General features: G+C 36.5%; 1 long non-coding RNA gene across 1 annotated transcript; it reads right to left on the bottom strand.

The window, feature by feature from the left end:
* Positions 1-782: 782 nt before the first annotated feature.
* Positions 783-2,171, bottom strand: LOC112567838. Its single transcript, XR_003099915.1, has 3 exons — positions 2,030-2,171; positions 1,514-1,697; positions 783-919 (listed from the first exon to the last, which is right to left on the bottom strand). It is a non-coding gene; the product is annotated as an uncharacterized LOC112567838 (long non-coding RNA).
* Positions 2,172-10,184: the final 8,013 nt, after the last annotated feature.

Here is a 10,184-nt window from a genome sequence, read left to right as displayed (position 1 = left end):
TTTTTAACCCCCGGTAATACTTATTCCGCGGTCGCAGCAGTAGCGAGTAAGTGCAGAAAAAACCACGAGTTCCAACTTCTGTTCCGACGTCCACTCTCCGCTTTCCGTATTTTTCCTAACGTTATTCTCCTCTATCTTTTCCGTCACCTTTTTGACGTCACGTTGTTTTGACATCACAACTTACGTCATTTGCTCAAGGGCAAGCAACATCCAGCCCACTATCCTAGATCAGATCAAGCACGGTTGTCGACCTTTCAACCATACCCCGTATACTAAGTACTTATTCGTTACACCTTAAATTAATTAAGTTTACTATTTTAATTCATTTAATACAAATATATATGTAGATCACTAAAATGTGTGTGTGTGTGTGTGTGTGTGTGTGTGTGTGTGTGTGTGTGTGTGTGTGTGTGTGTGTGTGTGTGTGTGTGTGTGTGTGTGTGTGTGTGTGTGTGTGTGTGTGTGTGTGTGTGTGTGTGTTTTCGTATGTTTTATGGAAAAGTTTAACATTCAGCCAGAGGAGTAAAATGATTTCACTTCAGTCACGACCGAGGTGTGAAAAGACTAGGTATTTTACTGGTCTTGAAGTTCGATTGCTACAACGGTTGGTTTCGTGCACTTGGGTTAGTTCTTACATGTGTACGTCAGTGAGTGTGTGTGTGGGAGAGAGAGAGAAAAAGACTCCAGACACTTTTAAAACACCCACAGACATTACTCACACCTATTTTACTTTGCAAGGACATTGGTTGATACAATAAGCAAAGCAAAGACAGAAAGTAACTTTCAATTTACTGATCAATCATATGTAGAACAATATTTATAGTTTCAGAATTTTGTAGACAATTCACTCGGCATTTAAGCGTTGTCGTGACAGCTTATATCCCTGAAACACTTTGAAGTCCTCGTCAATTCCACACCACTGCAACAACAACAATAAAAACAAACAAAAAAGCAAAAATTAAATGATGTAACCTAATGTCGAGTTGTTTTTGACAATAACTATACGCACGACTAGTGCAAGCATTACACTTTTTCAACAAAATTTACACAACACATTGTTGATAACTTAGCTTAAACTTGTTAGTCTGATACAATGACCACAAGACTACGAAATGTTTTCTCCATAGCAACTAATTTTGATTAATTAATCAGAAGTTTTAGACAAAGAATGATTGGTACTTTCTTTAGGGTAGAAGAGAGAGCTCGTATATGTTTTTAATGGGTTTCGCACTATTGTCTATTGCTACATATTAATTAGTATCAATAACTTTTTTAAAAAGACAAACGTCTACATTGATGTATAGCTACACGTACAGGTATCTTCAGTTAGTACCACAATCGTTTGTAATACTATATATACACCTTTGTACATACATCGAATACTTTTGCATCGTGATTTTTTACAGTCCGTTCTCTTTTTTTAAATATATCACATTGGGTTTATATGATACAGCGATATTGGTTGATGAAAATAGAAAAAACAAAAGTAAAAGTGGATTAACTTTCAGCTTACTGATTGATAATCTCCTTTTACGTTACCCTGCAGGGTGTAGACAATTCTGTACACCTCCAGGCCCTCTAGAGCAGAGGTCCCCTTTGTCCTTGCATTTTTTACCAAGATTAGGAACCCACACGCAGACCGAATTACTGCAACACGGTGCAACGAGATGGCCACACCAGTCATCGTTTGGAGTGCACTAGAACAAAAACAAACATACAACAATGAAAACATAACTGAACAAGTACAGTCACAATACATTGTTATTTTATGTAGTCTTTGGTTAAGTGCTATAAGTAAATGAAATATTTTCACTCCACTGTAATATGAAGTATGCCATCGTTACTATGGTATATAAATATAATGAAGAACAAAGATGAGTTTGCGTATAACCAAGAGGTGGATCACCTGTTGGCATGGTGACGCGCAAACCGTCGTCATCTAAGCATCTATCTCAGCGAACACTGAACCGAAATTATCATTTACCACTATTTTCACAAAATGTTTCAAACATAAGAGTTTGCTACGTACCCCGTCAACAACTTCTGCTTGCAGCCACACCAAAGCCATGATGATTATTACAGTTGTTCTTAGTTTCATGGCCATCACAACAGATAATGTCTTCTTTTGGAGAAGGACTGGATATTTTAGTCTAAGCGACGACAAAGAAAAAGATTGACTTTTTGGAGAAACAGTTTGGAATGATGTTTTTTTTATTTTTGTCACAGATACTGTGAGTGATTTAGAGGCAAAACATTTATCTGACTGTTTAATGTAACATATACACTGTCTTTGTACACCGACAAAACCAACCCTGTGTGCAATTGGTAGACATCTCACCGGACAATGAAGTCAAATGATACACCATCTGAATTTAATTAAACACTTGAAGATGCAAACAATTACCAGTTGCCATATGGAAGACATTTCACTAGCAGATCAAAACATATTATGAAGTGCATTTCTCTCACACAAACTATTGTTGAATTTTACTTTGGTAACTAAATGTGCTAATGTTGAAGCAATTTAAAAACGAAAGTTCTCATTAAGTTACAAAAATAAACGTATTTGCAGTAGTTTAATAACATGACATATCTGTACATAATCTACAGCTTTGATTCATTATCTCATATAACAACTGAAAACATCAAATAAAAGCATACAGATAATTGATGACATAATGAGTTAAGATGAACAATTCACTGATAATATTCACGAAAGTATTGCACACTACCTTGATGTCTCCGTAAGTGTTGACTTGTCGTTATTAAAACAGACATTTCTAGTGCTCGTTATATACATGAAAACAGAGAGAGTGAGCAAGAGAGAAGATTCTCATTTTATTTTATTAATTCGCTTTCGTACTCAGACATTTAATATTTTGAACAAACGTAGGAAGCAATTTAAGACAAAACAGCGAGGCTAATACATAAATATCGTAAACGTTTATATTTAAATAGATCGAAAATTTCTCATCAGAATTAAACTCATTATGGAAACTTATATCCTCTTACAATTTTCTGTTAAACGATATTTCAGTTTAACAAAGCAGTCAGTTTATTTTAATTTCTTTGGACATAACTTTTATTTTTTAAAATGTCATTAAAGCTTATTAACCTCTGTGACAGGTGTTGTTATAATTAACTTAAGCCAAATAGAAGACTATTTAATATTTCATTTGAAACGCGAGAGACTTGTCATCCACACCTTATTTTCTTGTAAAGACGAAATAGTTTTTCAATCTGTTTGCGCTTCGATTTTTAACCTTCATCAGCCTTACTATTATGATTCAATTAATACAAATATATTTGTAGATGAAAAAGAGGTGAGTGTGTGTGTGAGAGAGAGAGAGAGAGAGAGAGTTTACGCGTGTGTGTGTGTGTGTGCTATGGAAAAGTCTAAGTTAAACATTCAGCCAGCGGAAAAAAATCATTTCACTTCAGTACTTACCAAGGTGCGACTAGACAATGTTCCTCCCAATTCTACTGTAGGAAATAAATAACTGTGCCGCATCATCATTAAGCGTAGGTATCTTACTGGTCATGAAGTTCTCAAACATTTTAGGCTGCTTTTAAGTCACATGATGTCGAGGTGTCATGGGAGAGAATGATTTTAATTTTGATAATATTGATCTATGAATATTGTAAATATTGTTTCTGTACACATAATGATGACAGCCATTGGCTTACCATTTGTGTTAGGAATAGGTAGGCAGGGATTATCGCCCTTACCCGTGCGTTAGAAACGGAAGGAGTTGGTTGCTGCGTCGTGGTCTGACGTCATTATCTGACATCATAGTCTGACGCAATTTTGGATTTTATTTTACGTTTGGAGACAAAAGAAAAGGACGGTAGCAGACGACATAGAGGCCATTTGTCTTCTGGACCGAGTTCCAGAGCGGCGCTTCGTTTTTTTGGTGCAAGACTGGTTGAGTTAGAAATATACTGTGAGATGTTATTGATGAGTGACAGTGGATGATGAATATCCTGACTACTTGAGTTAGTTTTGAGAAAACAAAAAGAAACTTTACGGCAGAGACGACAGCGGGCTATTTTAGTAAAGACGAGAAGCCCACGGACAGACCGTTGTGTCTTGTGTTGTTCGAATGCGCGTGAACACCGCGTGTCAGGCTTTCTGCCATTGGTTTAATCAAAAATTATCAGACGATATGTCAGCTTAATATTGTCGAGAAATTTTAATGCTATTTATTGAATTTAACATCTTTTATTGCACAAAAGGAATGAGATTTGGATACGCGATGCTTCCTCTATAATTGCGATAGATGTTTAAAGAAAATTGTCATAAGCTTGAGTTAGTCAACTCAAATAAGTTAGAGAGAATCCCCCTATCTCTCTCTCTCTTTCTAGTTGATGGTGTAGGACGAGTGTCTTCACAAATGCCTATTATATTTATTGTTTCAAAAATAAATAACTTTTAAAACAGAGGAAACTTGATCTTGCCACAACAGGGTGGCATAGAGACAGATCAAAACATATTGAGAAGTGCCTTTCTATCACACAAACTAATGTTGAATTTTACTTTGGTAATACAATATTCTAATGTTGAAGCAATTTAAAAACGATAGTTCTCATCAAGTTACAAAAATAAATGTATTTGAAGTAGTTCAATAAAATTACATATCTGTACATAACCTAAGGCTTTGATTCATTATCTCATATAACAACGGAACACATCAAATAAAAGCATAAAGATAATTGATGACACGACGAGTTAAGATGAACAATTCATTCATAATATTCACTATTGTATTCCACACTACCTTGATGTCTCCGTAGGTGTTGACGTGTCGTTATTAAAACAGACAATTCTAGTGCTCGTTATATACCTGAAAACAGAGAGAGTGAGCAAGAGAGAGAAGGATTCTCATTTTATTTTATTAATTCGCTTTCGTACACAGATATATAAGTATTTTGAACAAACCTGGAATGCAATTTAAGATAACACAGCGAGGCAATCCATAAATATCAGGAAATTGTATACTTAAATAAATTGAAAAGTTCTCGACAACGGTAAACTCATTATGGAAATAATATTATTACAGTTGTTCTTAGTTTCATGGCCATCACAACAGATAATGTCTTCTTTTGGAGAAGGACTGGAAATTTTAATCTAAGAGAAGACAAACAAGAGTAAACAATTTGATGGAATTTGTTTTAGATGTAGTCAGGAATGATGTTTTTGTTTTATTTTTGTCGCGGCTGCTGTGAGTGACTTAAAGGCAAAACATTTATCTGACTGCTTTAATGTAATTTATAAATGTCTTTGTATACCAACAAAACTAGACCTACAATGGGGGAGACATTTCACAGGACGATGAAGTCAAATGATACACCATCTGAGTTTGAGAGAACACTTGAAAATACAAATACCTGTTGCCATATGGTAGACATGTCACTAGCAGATCAAAACAGTAAGTAATGGAGTGTCTTTCTATAATAAACTATTATTGAATGTTACTTTGGTAATACAATATACTAATTTTAAGGCTAATTAAAAATGACAGTTGTCATTCTGTTACAAAAAAAATTAATTTGCAGTAGTCTAATAAATTATATATTTGTACATAGTCGAAAGCTTTGATTCGTTATCTCATGCAACGACAGAGAACAACAAAGACAAGCAGACAGTTAATTGATGACATGATGAGTAAAGATGAACAATTCACTGATTAGATTCACTATTGTATTACACACTACCTTGATGTCTCCGTAAGTGTTGACGTGTCGTTATTAAAACAGACATTTCCAGTGCTCGTTTTATACATGAAAACAGAGAGAGTGAGCAAGAGAGAGAAGGATACTCATTTCATTTTATTAATTTGTTTTCATACACAGAGATTTTAATATGTTGAACAAACCTTGGAAGCAATTTAAGATAACACAGCGAGGCCAATCTATAAATAGCATGACACTTTATATTTAACAAAAAGCGAACATTTCTCGAAAGAATTAAACTCATTATGGAAATGTATAACGTCAGTTAAATGAAATAGCAGTCCCAACCATGCCAGTCTGTTTTCAAACGTCTTCTACTTGAACTTTTTAAATTTTAGTTGTGAAAATGTCCTTCAGGCTTGTTAGCCTCTGTGACAGATGTTGTTATAATTAACTTAAGGCGAATAGGAGATTATTTAACATTTCATTTAAAACGCGTGTGATTTGTCATCAACAGCTTGTTTTCTTGTAAAGACGAAATTGATTTTCAATCTGTTTTGCATTTCGTTTTGTAACCCTAATTTATTCTTTGTAAAGTGACCTCCACGTTCTGTTTTCTTGTGTAGATGATGCACAGAGCGATAATAGATCGTCTTCATAGACATGGGCACATGATGTCAAGATGAACAGTCATTTCAGACATCGGGGTACGGGAAGCTGGCAACCGACCAGAAGTTTAACTGTCTGTACTGTCATGTACCCGTTTGTGTCCTGTCAACTGTTGGTGTGTCCCCTTTAAGTTAAACATACAGCCAGCGGAGAAAAATCATTTCACTTCTTCCCAATTCTACTCTAGGAAATAAAGTACCTGTACCGCATCATAATTAAGCGTAGGTATCTTACTGGTCATGAAGTTTGATAGTTACAACGGTTAGTTTCTGGCAGGTGGGTTAGTTCATGCATTTCAACAAATTGATTATTTTATCTAAAATAGGTTTTAAATGTTAGACTTATGAACATTTTAAAAAATGTGTGGGAGCTTCGTATTTTCACTATCCGAAAGTTATTTCTGTACAAATACAGGTGTTGAGGCAGTTTGCTTCAACCCTAGCAGCATTGAAAATAGGTCCCATCTGGGTCCCATAAAGATTGTCCCATATGATCTCGAAAATCCGGTTCTAACTGGATCTCTTAATAATAGCAACTACTTTTAGCCAATGGCAGACGTGCACAGCGACCGTGGCCGCCATTTTCAAATTTTTGTTTCTATTGGCCATTTTGTTCTCCAGCAGCTGAACGGAAATTTAAGTGTTCTCCAGGATCAATTGCAAGCAGCATTCGACTGTTCAACAATACAGTACGTTTATCTAACTTGTACATACTCTAAAGTAAATATACTAGTTATTTATTCATTCCAATAATGTCCAAATTCAATGCAGAATACCATGCTCAGAGAAGAAGAATTAGAGCACAAGTTAAGAAATACACGAAAGCAATAAACGCAGAAGTCTTCCAGAAAGAAGTAAAGGCAGGCTCAGCAGTTCTGAACCCTAGCAATTTGATAATTCTTTAGTCGTAATTAATGATGCAGAGAATTCGGACCTGTCAGAATTTCCTCTAATAACTTGTGATTACGATTTTTTTTGCGATATTTCATCAGCTGTTAGCATCCACTCGCGATCGGTTTCAGTTTCGCAATACCTAGATCAGGATCAAAACTTGCAGATGTAATGGAATGGAATTCTTTTCTTGATTATTTAGATCAGGAAGATCAAAGTGAAACAGACAGCGACACTGAATTATTACAGAATACCAAGCGCATATCAGAAAACGATTTGTATCAGGATTTAGCACTGGGCAAGCCAATGTAACATTACACTTAGTGCTTTGTCTCGTTTACAGAGTATTCTACGTAATTACCATCCATCGCTCCCCAAGCATCCCAGAACACTGTTGAAAACCCCCAAAAGTTAAACATTAGATCTGTAGAAAATAGTTCTGGATATTATTTTCACCTTGGACTTAAAGAATCTCTGTCTAAATCTAGTCTGGTTGGATTATCAGAAAAGTACGTTCTTAAGAAAGATTAAGGTAAGACTGTTCCACTTCAACACATTTTGATCTGTCATTATCAATTTGAATTGTTCTTCTATCTTGTTCAGCTACTTTTTAATAATTTCTTGAAAAGGGGGTAAATTCATGGGTACAGGGGGGCCTTTAGGAGGGAAAGAAATGTACTGGGCTGTGTTGTGTTTAACACCTGCATTTGAACTATCAGTGCAAAAATGCTGTACACATACATATTTTATTTATGCTTGCTTTACACATTTAACAGTGATGTTTACAAAGAGATAGGCTGTGCATATTTAGGATAAAATGCCTACAAACTGCATGTTGTTTCAGCAGATGGCCTTATTCCATGTTGAGTTTTTGGAAGAAGCAGAAGGTTTAAAGGGGCCAGTAGCTGTAATTCCAGACAGCTGGCTGCTAGCATTTTTAAAGATTCCATTGGTCGCAGGTTGTGCAACTGGCCACCAAAATCTGCAAGCTTCATTATTAAACACCAGATTCCTCATGGCCCATACATCCAGTTTGCCTGCACAAGTCATTAAGTAAGTGCAATTTTTTAATACATAATTAAACTATACCAGAAAGAAAATTTATGAAGCGTGTGTCACGACGCCGCCGGTGCCTATCTTTTCTCGCTCTCTCCAACTCACCAGCGGGTCGGACAATTGCGCGTTCTAATTGAAGAATGACTCGCCTGTACGAGTCTGTCTGTTTATTGAACAAAATTACCAACCAAAAAAAAAAAACCAGCAAAAGCAAAACGGTCTCTAACACCACAGTTTATCCTTCAATCGAACACCTCACACGCTATAAACTCACTGTCTTAGCACATACGTTCACGTCTCCCTTTCCGCTCTCTACTTTCTTCTTCTTCCCCTCGCTATCCTTCTTCCTCTTCTATCTACTCTCTAACGTCCTTCTTCTTCGAAAAATCCTCTCACGTCCTTCTGCTTCCATATCTCTTCTCAACGATCCTCACTCTTACCTCACTCTTTCTTTTGACGTCACTCTCCGTCATTTTTCACGTTCCATTTAAGAACGTCCATCATTCTCACGCTTTCATTTACACACGCGCCCAGTCCTAGCACTCTGACTAGATCCATGACATTTCTCCCCCCTTCCATTGAAAAAAAATTTTCCTAATTTTTTTTTCATTGTTCGTAAAGCTAGGTTACATGACAAACACTATACTATTCCCAATATTAATGTTCATAGTCATTCTTTGTTTTTCTGAATTTTACATTAAATAACAATATCCTTTTTCTCAAGACACGTCCCTTTTAAAAATCCACAGTCAAAGAAGGCTTGTATTCTATCCTTACAGAGTCATGTAAAGATTAGTTTGATAGTTCTTTTTTTCTGTTCTTGAATACTCTCACATTCTTCTTCTTTCTTGTCCTTGTCCTCCGGATCAAAACTTAGCAGCAGTTATCCTAATTCTTTGAAGGTTGTTTCATAATAGTCCTCTGAAAATGGTCGTCTCTTCTTGGCTTTTCCCAGATCTGTCTTGAGTTCTTTGAAGGTCTGATGAACCTCAAACTCTTTGGTCACGATGCCAGCGTCTGTCATCTTTTCCTCTACTTCACTCGACACCTGATGTCTCGAGTCCAGATACACTTTTGTAGTCTTTCTCTTGTCTTCGTAGATTTGTTCGGGTTCTCTTGTTAGTCTTGTTAATCGTTCCACCGCCCTGTTAGTCTCACCATTGGCCGATATCTCCTTGTCCAGATATTTCTCTTTTGTTACAGTGTTCTCAAGTTCTTTCTTCATGCTTTCTTCACGCTCCTTGAAGAATTTGATTTCTACCAAGGCTTTCTGTAGGTCATTAGACTGTTTCTTATGACCTAATTCAAGTTCACGAACCTTTTCTGCAAAGTCACCAACTGTCACCCACTGTTGTCTACACAATTCATCTCTTTCTTTTCGCCAAACCTCTGTCTCATCTTTAAGCCGAATAATTTCTTTGTCCCGGTCTCTGAGTTCTCTCTGCAGTCTGCATTCATCACGTTCAGTATTTTCTTTAAAGTTCTGTAAACATTGTTGCAACTCTCTGATTTCATCACTCATGTCGTTGATTTTACGGTTCAGTGCTTCATGAACCTCTTGAGGAGTCGATTCTATCGGTATTGTCGGCTGTTGTGTTTGTGACACATTTTGAGCCTTGGTCCTCTCAGATTCTACATCACAACGAGTAGCTTCTCTTCTAACATTTCCAATGATTAGGTCAACAATGGGGCTTTTGATCACGCAACACGTGAGGGGCCCAATATAGAATGGAGTTCTAACTTGGACTCTTGCCAACGGGAAGATCTCTCGCCGTCCGCCAAATGTTACACATGTCTGGCGTTTATTTAAATACTCATGTGGGGCCACCAAACTTGCCCGAATGCCTGAGATTGTTGCTCCTGTATCTCGCAAAACTTGGACGGACTTCCCTTTCA

The sequence above is a fragment of the Pomacea canaliculata genome, linkage group LG7 (assembly GCF_003073045.1).
Source record: "Pomacea canaliculata isolate SZHN2017 linkage group LG7, ASM307304v1, whole genome shotgun sequence".
In the NCBI taxonomy this organism is placed as follows: domain Eukaryota; kingdom Metazoa; phylum Mollusca; class Gastropoda; order Architaenioglossa; family Ampullariidae; genus Pomacea; species Pomacea canaliculata.
Note: the sequence above shows the minus strand (reverse complement) of the source record. Positions and strands in the feature narration are given on the sequence as shown.